The 8881-nt window shown below is 32.2% G+C and overlaps 1 non-coding gene across 1 annotated transcript; it reads left to right on the top strand.

Annotated features, from left to right (window-relative positions):
• The first annotated feature begins 6135 nt into the window (after window positions 1–6135).
• LOC112097106 lies at window positions 6136–6241 on the top strand. Its single transcript, XR_002904763.1, has one exon. It is a non-coding gene; the product is annotated as a small nucleolar RNA R71 (small nucleolar RNA).
• Window positions 6242–8881: the final 2640 nt, after the last annotated feature.

Genomic DNA, 8881 nt, shown 5'->3' with positions numbered 1-8881 from the left:
CTGAAAGACAAGAACTATCTATTTCAAGCCATAGATCAAACAATATTTGATACCATTCTCATCAAGAATACTTCCAAGCAAATTTGGGATTCTATGAAGAAGAAGTTTGAAGGAAATGTAGGGTCAAGAGGTCACATCTACAAGCTCTTCGTAGAGAGTTTGAAACTCCAGGGATGAAGACTGGAGAATGAGTTATAACGATTTCTCAAGAGTATTGTCAGTGGTTAACAAAATGAGAATATATGGAGAGCAGATGCAGGATGTCACGATAGTGGAGAAAATTCTCAGATTATTTAGCGAGAAATTTAATTACCTTGTTTGCTCGATTGAGGAATCCAAAGACATAGATCAACTCTCTGTTGATAAATTGGAGAGTTCTCTGATTGTTCATGAGCAAAAATTCCAGCAACACACAGGAAAAGAACATGCACGCAAGATCATTTCTAAAGGCAGATTTAGCACAAGAAGACAAGGACGAGGTACATACAGAGGTAAAGGAAGAGGAAGAGGATAAGGTCGTTAGTCCAATAACAGAGAAAATATGGAATGCTTCAAGTGCCATCAGCTTGGATATTTTAAGTTTGAATGTCCAATATGGGATAAGGAAGCCAATTTTGCTGCATAAGGAGAAGAATGAGAAGAAGAAGAAGAGATGTTGCTCATGTCATATGTGGAGATGAATGGTGCTTGAAGAGAAGATGTTTGGTTTTTAGATTCAGGTTGCAGCAATCACATGTGCGGTGACAAAAAAACTGTTTAGTGATTTGAATGAGCTTCTGACATGAGGTAAAGTTAAGAAATAACACAAGGATGGATGTGTTAGGAAAAGGCAATGTTTGCGAGTAAGTGGTTTTATACATATTGTGAGTGAAGTATTTTTTTGTGTTTGAACTAAAAAACAATTTACTGAGCATTGGACAATTACAAGAAAAAGGGTTGACAATTCTCATTCAACATGGAATGCTTAAGATTTATCATCCAAAAAAGGGGCACATAATACAAACCGGGAGGACAGCAAATCGGATGTTTGTGTTGCTAGCAAAATCAGTGCCACAGAAGGAAGCCTGCCTCTACACATCCATATAGGATTTAGCACACTTATGGCATTGTCGTTATGGACATTTGAGCTACAAAGGATTGAGGACTCTCCAATTTAAGAAAATGGTGCATGGACTGCCACAGTTCAAAACTCTAACGACAGTTTGTGCAAACTACATGATTGGAAAGCAACACAGAGATTCAATCCCTCAGAACAGCAATTAGAGGGCCACTGAAAAGCTGCAGCTTGTTCATGCAGACATTTGCAAACCAATCTCTTCTATTTCCAATAGTAAGAAGAGGTATATTATGTGCTTTATTGATGACTTTACTATAAAAACATGGGCATATTTTTTAGTAGAAAAATCTGAAGCATTAAGCATGTTCAAGCGATTTAAGAGTTGTGTTGAGAAAGAAGTAGGAGGATATATTAAATATTTGAGAACAGATCGAGGAGGAGAGTTCACATCACTTGAATTCAATGAGTTTTGCACAGAACATGGCATCAAAAGGCAATTGACTGCAACGTGTACTCCACAACAGAATGGAGTAGCTAAAAGAAAAAGTGGAACAGTACTGAACATGGTTTGATACATGCTTTCTGAAGAATGATGATGAAGACTTTATGGCCAAAGGCAATAAACTGGACAATACATGTTCTAAATCAGAGTCCTACTTTGGCTGTAAAGAATCAAACACCTTAGGAAGCCTGGACCGGAAGCAGACCTCCAGTTGAATACTTTAAAGTTTTTGGATGTATGGCTCACGTTCATGTTCATGATGTGAGAAGAAAAAAGCTAGATGCAAAGAGCTTTGTCTGTGTGTTATTAGGAGTAAATGAAGAGTCTAAGGCATATAGACTCTACGATCCAGTTGCAAAGAAAATTGTGGTTAGCAGAGATGTAGTGTTTGAGGAAGATAAGTACTGGAACTAGGATAAGAGTTATGAAGAGCATATAATGGCTAATCTGGAATGGGATGATGAAGAAGATAATGAGGCAGTGAACACAGATAATGAAGGAGCTGTGAGTAAGAAAGAAGAAAAAGTTGTTGATAGTTCTTAAACTGGTGAAAATAACGAATCATCTAGGGGAAGAAACAGAGTGCCTCCAAGGTGGATGAGAGACTATGTAACTGGGGATGGGCTCTCGGAAGAAGAAGATGTAAATGCCAACCTGACTTTGTTTGCTTTAGCAGATCCAATGCATTTTGAGGAAGCAGTGAAGCATGACAAATAGAGGATAGGTATGGATAGGGAAATACAGGCAATAGAGAAGAACAACACATGGGAACTCACTGATTTTCCTACAGGAGCAAAAAAGATCGGAGTAAAATGGGTTTATAAAACTAAACTCAAGGAGAATGGAGAAGTAGACTGATTAACACTAAAAAGTGTACGTGTAATAAGGATAAAATTATTAGTTTTTCACTTAAAGTGTTGATTAATGTGCGCATAACTTGTAAATTATATGAATGCTCCCCAAATAAATTTTTGTGTTAAATTAATTTGCAATATGTTAATTTTTACCTTATAAATATTTTTCAGGAATAAATTGGAATTGAAAGCGCAAACAAAGAAGGACTACTAGAGCGATTTGGAAGCATTATTGAGGAGAATTAAATAAATAAATAAATAATAATAATAAAATTAAAATGAATAAAAAAAGAAACAATAAAAAAAGAACAAAAACCAAATTGTTTGGCTTCTCGTGATGGTCAAGTGGCCTAAACTTGACCATTACACATTTCAATGTACATATATATATATATAATAATAATAAAATAAATAAAAATAATGTATTCCTTGTCTATAAAAGGCAAGGAAATGCAGGAGAGCGGAGAGCCAAAAGCTAGTAGAATTGATCTTTCAAAAGCCAAGAGAGAGTTCAGCTGAAGAATTTCTTTCTTTCATTGTTGCTATTCTTGTTTCCGTTTGTATCAATTTTCTTTGTAATATATTTTCAAAAGTTTATCAAATAAAAAGAGTGTTGTGTTTTCTTTCAATATGAGTGGCTAATTTTATTAAGCTGAGGTGAAGGGTGAAGCTCCATGTTTCAAACCATTAAATTTATTATTTTCTCAAATGAGTTTTTAAGTTTATTTTATTCTTTTCTAGTTATTTTTATATCATGTTAATTTATAAATCTCACTGGTGTTGAAGATATAGTTGCAGCTGAGCTGGACAGACTTAGCTGGCGTGTCAAGTTGGAAATAACTGACTGACATGTGGCAAGTGCTAAGTGGATGAACTAAATCTAGAGTTGTTAATTAGTTAGAATAATAGCTTATAAGCTTAGCTAAGTAAGCTTATCAAATGGTTGAAATTTTGGTTAATAAAATCGAGAATCTTTTATTTCATTTTCTCTGTTTTTCTTTGTTTCCAAACATCTCATTACAAATTCTAATACCTGGATTTTATGGTATTTTGACATAATGTCGACATATTAATTGTGGCACATTAGGTACTTTATTTCATATTTATCCACACACATAGTTAGTTGAAAATTAAATGATATAATAATTAACTGGCAAAAGTGAGGCTAAAAATGAGAGAGTATTAAAATTATAGTTTGAATACTGAGAGTGGATCCCGTAACCTTAGCTTATTTTTAAATTGATTTCAAATAATTTCTTTTCCCCACAATTAATTTTTTTAGTTTTAAATTGACTACTGGATTTAAAATTCCATGTGGTTCGACCCCGGACTCACCGGGTTATATTATAACTAAACACTCTTATACTTAGGAGTAATACACTTTTGAGTCGTGTCATAGACAAATTGAAGGCTTGTTTGGTGGCAAAGGGGTATGTGCAACAACAAGGGATAGACTACACAGAAGTTTTTGCACCAGTTGCAAGAATGGACACAATAAGAATGATTGTGGCTCTAGCGGCTCAAAGAAGGTGGACTCTCTATCAACTTGATGTCAAATCTGCCTTTTTGCATGGGGAACTTAATGAAGAGGTGTACGTGGAGCAGCCAAAGGGTTATGAGTTGAAGAATAGTCCTCAGAAAGTCTACAGATTGAAGAAAGCTTTATATGGACTTAAACAAGCTCCACATGCTTGGTTCAATCGCATTGAAGCTCACTTTATAACTAAAGGGTTCAAGAAGTGCTATAGTGAACACACTTTGTTCATTAAAACAAATAAGGGAGGTAAAATTCTCATTGTTAGTTTATATGTTGATGATTTAATTTTTACTAGCAATGATGAATTGATGTTTGCTGAGTTTAAAAATTCCATGTTGAGGGAGTTTTATATGACTGATTTGGGGAGAATGAGATTTTTTCTTGGTATAGTAGTTTTGCAGAGATCAGATGGGATTTATATTTTCCAGAGAAAGTATGCTTTGGAGGTGATAAAGAGATTTAGAATGGAGAATAGCAACTCGGTTCATAATCCTGTTGTTCCAGGTTGTAAGCTTTTTAAAGATGAAAATGGGGTTTGTATTGATGAGACTTTGTTTAAGCAGATGGTAGGTTGCCTCATGTACTTAACAGCTACAAGGTCGGATTTAATGTTTGCAATAAGTTTGATTAGTAGGTATATGGCCAAACCAACCGAGTTGCATTTGACGACAGCCAAGAGAATATTGAGATATTTGAAAGGAACTACTAGACTTGGAATTCTCTACAAGAATAGAGGGAATTGTGAAAGTTTGGTTGGATATGCACTGACTATATAGGAGATATAGAAGATAGGAAAAGCACATCAGGATATATCTTCATGTTTGGTCTGGGGCTGTAGCCTGGTCTTCAAGAAAACAACTTATAGTCACACTTTCAACCACTGAAGCAGAGTTTGTGGCTGCTGCTACTTGTGCTAGTCAAGTTGTTTAGATTGAAAAGAATAATTGAGAAGCTGAGTCTAGAGGAAAGTAAGTGTATTATAATTCTTTGTGATAATAGTTCCACAATTAAACTGTCAAAAAATCCTGTGTTACATGGTCGAAGCAAGAACATTGATGTGTGATTCCATTTTCTTCGTGATCTCACACAAGAATGAACAGTTGAATTGGTTTACTATGGAACACAAGATCAGTTGGCAGATATGATGACAAAGCCTCTCATAGTGGATGCATTTCAGAGGTTCCGAAGTCAGTTGAGAGTTTGTCAAGTTCCTGATTAAACTAGTTGCAGTTGGTAACTAGTTTAAGGGAGGGAATGAAGAAAAAGTTTGGGGATTTTATTATGGTTTTGATTATGTTTGAATAAGTCTTAAACAGTCCTAGTTTTTAGGATTGCTTGTATCATGTTTTTCCTATTTTCTTCTCTTCAAGATAAGTCTTATAAGCTGTTGTTTCTCTTTCTCTTAAAGTCTGTACGTGGCATCATTCACCATTTTTTTGGCTTGATTAACAATACCTTTTTGTTCTCCTGCTGCTAACTGTAGCTAATGCCTATTATAAATAAATATTAAAAATAAAATGCTAAAGAAAACGCCAACAAAAATAACTGTAAAACAAATATGCTATACTGTATTAAATGAACATGATTGTTTGGCAATTGTTTTTTTCGGCGTTTGATTGGATCTTGGCTGGTGTGTTTTTGCACTTGACTCTGCTGATGAAAATCAAGTGGTTGAGTGTTCCTATTCTATCCATTCAATGTTGGAGCATTTTGATTTTGACTGCTCCATGAGAAATTTTGGTGTTGCTTTCATCCAAGGTTGTAAGTATTTGAATATGGGTTGTTTTGAAGCTGTCGGTTGAAATTACCCACATAGTTCACTGATGCTGGATTTCCAGGACAATTATCAAAGTCATGTTCTTCACCACAGTATACGCAAGACAGTTCAGCAACTTGCTTTACTGCTGCTGGAGCAGATGTCATGGCTTTTACTATGTTAGTCAATGAGGTTACTTGTGCTGATAAAGCTGTAATTGCATCTATATTATGTACCCCTACTGCTCCTCTTGCTGCTAGCTGTCTAGTTGATGGCCACTGATAATTATTGTTAGCAATTCTCTCCAAAATTTGATAAGCTTCAGTGTAAGATTTGGATAATAAAACTCCATTTGCTAAAGCATCCACCATCAATCTTGTACTAGAATTCAACCTATTATAGAAAGTTTCCAATTGTATGCAACATGGAATGCAATGATGAGGACACCTTCTGAGCAGTTCTTTGAATCTTTCCCAAGCCTCATAAAAACTCTCATCTTCAAGTTAATGGAAAAATTAATCTCGTTCCGTAATTTTGCATTTTTTGTCGGTGGGAAATATTTCATTAAGAATTTATCAGCCAACTCATTCCATGTAGTGATGAAATCAGATGATAATGAATTTAACGATGCTCTTGCTCGATCTCTTAAGGAGTAAGGAAAAAGCCTTAGTCTTAAAGCATCTTGTGTTGCGCCAGCAATTTTAAAAGCATCACTTCCAAAAATAACTTAAGATAGAGGTGAGGATCTTCATTCGGCAGCCCATTGAATTGACCCACTGTTTGGGATAAAGCTGAAACTCAATAAGCTGTTTATTTCATAATTTTTTACAAAAATAGTGTTTGATAAATTTTGTAAAATCTATTTATTTCATAAATTTCTTCATTTTGATAGCATCTTTTAAATTTTGGTAAGTAGTTGTTTTTTTATAAGGAGCTTATTTAATAAGCAACTACACTTTTTTAAATTTATATTATAACCTTAATATTTTAACGAAAAGATAGGGTCATTCTATGATGCCGTGATTAAAATTACGGCATCAATACTGTAATTGAACATAAATTATGTAAATAAAATTTATAATTTATAAATTTAGCATAAAACTTGTAAATCAACATTAATTATAAAATTAAACATAAATTTTAGAAATTAAACATAAGACTTGTAAAAGGAAAGTAAAACGAGTAAATTAATATAAAACTAGTAAATTAATGTATTATTATTAAATAAAACAAAAAATTGAAAATATAACATAAAACTTGTAAATCAATATTAATTGCAACATAAAACATAAATTTTACAAATTAAACATAAGATTTTTAAATAGAAAATAAAACAAATAAATTAACATAAAACTAGTAAATTGATTTATTATTAATAAACAAAACTAAAACTTGCAAATATAACTTAAAACTAGTAAATTAACATTAACTTTAAAATAAAATATAAATTTTGAAAATGAAACAAAAGACTTGTGAAAAGAAGGTAAAACAAGCAAATCACTATAAAACTGATAAATTGATGTATTACTGATAAATAAATAAAATTTACGAATATAACATAAAACTAGTAAATTAACATTAAGTGCAAAATAAAATATAAATTTTGAAAATGGAATATAAGACTTATAAATGGAAGGTAAAAAAGTAAATTAATATAAACTAGTAAATAATGTATTACTGGTAAACAAAACAAAAACTTACAAACATAATATAAAACTAGTAAATCAACACTAACTGTAAAATAAAACATAAATTTTAAAAATGAAACATAAGACTTATAAAAGGAAGGTAAAATAAGTAAATTACTATAAAATTGGTAAATTGAGTATTACTGGTAAATAAAAAGAAAACATACAAATATGACATAAAACTAGTAAATCAACATTAAATGCAAAATAAAACATAAATTTTGGAAATGGATCATAAGACTTGTAAATGGAAGGTAAAACAAGTAAACTAATATATATTAGTAAATTAATGTATTATTGGTAAATAAAACAAAACTTGTAAACATATCATAAAACTAGTAAATCAACACTAACTGTAAAATAAAACATAAATTTTAGAAATGAAACATAAGACTTGTAAAAGAAAGGTAAAATAAGTAAATTACTATAAAACTGGTAAATTGATATATTATTGGTAAATAAAATAAAAACTTATAAATATAACATAAAATAATTAAATCAACATTAAATGCAAAATAAAACATAAAGTTAGTAGATTATGCATAAAACTTATGAACAAAAGGCAAAATAAGTAAATTAATACAAGAGTTACTTCCAAATAAAAAAGAATTTACAATTGTAAATGATAACTCTAGACTTAAATCAATTCTAGACTTAAATCAAGGTCACTTAGAGAACAAATAAGGTGCTTTTATTACATTTTGGTTACCTTTTGCATGAGCATTCATTTTAGTTAAGTCTTAATAAGTTTTACTTGAATCATAATAATTTGTGCTAAAAACAGGTTTTAAATTGTAGGTTTTAAATTTATAAGAGGATGTTGAGACATTAAAAGAGCAAGAGGAGAAAGGAAGATGGCCACAAAAGAAGCAAAGCACAATTGGAAATAAGGTAGTGTTGTAGCAGCTGTTAAAGCAACCAGTGCTGTAGCAATCTAGGAGCAATGCGGGAGAAAACTTAGGCGCGGGTCAGCCATAAAATCGCGATCTGCATGTTTCCTAATTTAAACGCACGCACGCTCATGGGCTTTGGTTTAACCTAATTTGCAATATAAAAAGGAGAGGTGCACCATAAAGAGGGGAGGTGAGGAACTATCATTAGAATAAGTAGAAGGAACGAAGAAGAATAGGAGAATTGAAGAGTGTTGTTTCGGCAACAGTGGAGAATCATGCAGAATTACTTGGCTTTGACTTTTACCGGGCTCAACTTATATTTATCTTCTTCCCTTAATTGATTTGATGTATTCCGAGACCAATATGTTTATGTTTATTTCTCTCATCCAGATTATGAACTAAATTTACTTGTAGTTGAGTGACAAATAATCCAATGGGTTCTTAACTGTTCTTATATGTTGCTTTGATATTGCTGTAGCATTTTAGTCTAATAGCTTTTATGAATATAACCGTTATTTCGGTTGACCACCCATTTAATAATTTCAGTTAAGATAGAGCAGCAAAAGGGCATGTCTTAGCGGACATTATTAGAGT

This window comes from Citrus clementina, unplaced genomic scaffold, assembly GCF_000493195.1.
Source record: "Citrus clementina cultivar Clemenules unplaced genomic scaffold, Citrus_clementina_v1.0 scaffold_7, whole genome shotgun sequence".
Taxonomy (NCBI): Eukaryota; Viridiplantae; Streptophyta; class Magnoliopsida; order Sapindales; family Rutaceae; genus Citrus; species Citrus x clementina.
Note: the sequence above shows the minus strand (reverse complement) of the source record. Positions and strands in the feature narration are given on the sequence as shown.